A 2201-nucleotide genomic window follows, 5' to 3' on the forward strand; every position below is an offset into this window, starting at 1 on the left:
ACCAGTTAGAGACGGAGGAAGACATCGAACCAAATCCAAATCAAGTAGCCATGGCGGAAGAACAAGAGCCGCCAAAAAGTTTACGCGATCGCTTCTATCCGGCCCGAACCGCGCAACCTTCTTGCATTAGATTGCCAGTTGCGCAGGGCAATAATTTTGAGCTAAAATCGCAATTTATTTCTTTGCTTCCTCATTTTCATGGCCTCCCTTCGGAGGATGCTTATTTATTTTTGCGTGAGTTTGAAGATGTATGTGCTTTAATTAAGATGCAACAACTTACCGATGATGCGGTAAAGTTGCGGTTTATTACGTTTTCACTCAAGGAGGGAGCTAAAAAGTGGCTCTATGGCTTACCAACGAACTCCATCACCACTTGGGAGGAGTTCGCCGTCGCTTTCCTAAAAAAGTTTTTTCCATTACATAAAACTAATAAGCTTAGGAATGATATTTTACAATTCAAACAAAAGCCATTAGAGTCATTTTCTAAGTTTATGGAGAGGTTCAAGGACCTACTCCAAGAGTGTCCTCACCATGGAATTGATGTGTGGCATTTATGCCAAATTATTTATGAGGGCATAGATTACCAAACAAAGCAACTTCTTGAGTCCATGTGTCCTAACGGTTTTACATCTTTCACAGATGAGGCCGCGGCATGGAACTTCTTACTTGATTTGGCGGAAAAAACAAGAGAGTGGGAATCCACTCAAGAAGGTGAGAGAGCCAACACAGGTAAGGGATTTCTAATAGAGGGTGCCGTGGCTAAGGAGGCCCATCTTGATAGCCTAATCAAAAGGCTAGAAGCAATAGTTGTCAAAGGACCTTCACAAGTCCATCAAATTGCACATAGTGTTCCTATGTGCAATTGGTGTCAAGCCACGGACCATGTCATGGAAGAGTGCCCAACTCTTGCTAAATTTGGTAATTCTAATGAAAATGCAAGTGCCATGTTTTTAAATAATCCATATAGTAGCACATATAATCCGGGATGGAGGAATCATCCCAACTTTTCTTGGAATCAAGGGAATTATCAAGGAGGGCCATCAAATTTCCAAGGTCAAGGCCAATTTGGCCAACCTAGGCCCACCTTCCCTTCTATGAATGTTCGACCACCCCTAACCACACCTCCACCTTTTCAAAACCCAATTTTAAATAATGTTTCAAATCAGCAACCACCGGGTTTTCCAAAACAAGAGGAGTCGGCACGCATAACTTCCTTAGAAAAGAGCATAGAACTTCTCACTAGCACTTTCATGATAAGCCAACACAATATGGAGAAACAAATCTCCCAACTTGCCATGGCCTTGCATGAAAGGGAAAAGGGGAAGATGCCAAGTCAACCAGTTCCTAATCCAAGGAATGTGGCCATAAATGGGAATCAACAACCACAGGTAAATCAGTTGAATGCCATGCAACCAAACTTGCCGCAGCAGGAGCCCTCCGATCACTGTAACGCTGTATTTGCTTTAAGGAGTGGCAGAGAATATCAAAGGGAGGAGGGCAGATCCGAACCTTCTAAAGATGCTCAAGAATCTCCAATTAAGGTAAGTAAAGAGTCATCCTCCATTGGTTTAGAAGAAGAGCCCGAACCGGTAAGTACAGAGCAGGCAGTTTCTCCACCTGAAAAAGAGTATGTGCCTAAAGCTCCTTTTCCAAGGAGACTTGCTAATAATAAAAAGGTGACTGCTACGGAGAAAATTTTAAATATGTTTAAACAAGTGCAAATTAATATTCCATTGTTAGATGCGATTTCCGAAGTCCCGACTTATGCCAAAGTTTTAAAAGACTTGTGCACACAAAAGCGCAAGTCTAATGTACCCAAGAAGGCATTCTTGGCTGCAAACATTAGTTCCATCTTGTCTCAACAGATGGTGGCTAAGTACAAGGACCCGGGATGTCCTACCATTGCATGCACTATTGGAAATACTCATATTAATCATGCTCTTTTAGATTTAGGGGCCAGTGTGAATTTATTACCTCTTTCTGTTTTTAAACAATTAGGATTAGGAGAACTCAAACCCACCACCGTCACTCTTCAGTTGGCGGATAGATCAGTGAAGAAACCGAAAGGGATGGTTGAAGATGTCCTAGTTAAAGTAGGAGAGTTCTTATTTCCTGTAGATTTCATTGTGCTAGAAACTGAGCCCGTTGCTAATATCAAGGATCAAATTCCTATAATTCTGGATAGGCCTTTCCTTGCTACT

At 42.0% G+C, this 2201-nt stretch overlaps 1 non-coding gene across 1 annotated transcript; it reads right to left on the reverse strand.

The window, feature by feature from the left end:
- Positions 1 to 431: 431 nt before the first annotated feature.
- On the reverse strand, positions 432 to 538 carry LOC143882375 (small nucleolar RNA R71). The gene has a single exon (XR_013252214.1). It is a non-coding gene; the product is annotated as a small nucleolar RNA R71 (small nucleolar RNA).
- Between the last annotated feature and the right edge of the window lie 1663 nt (positions 539 to 2201).

This window comes from Tasmannia lanceolata, unplaced genomic scaffold, assembly GCF_043159265.1.
Source record: "Tasmannia lanceolata isolate RefF3 unplaced genomic scaffold, GAP_Taslan_0.1 ptg000007l, whole genome shotgun sequence".
NCBI classification, from domain to species: domain Eukaryota; kingdom Viridiplantae; phylum Streptophyta; class Magnoliopsida; order Canellales; family Winteraceae; genus Tasmannia; species Tasmannia lanceolata.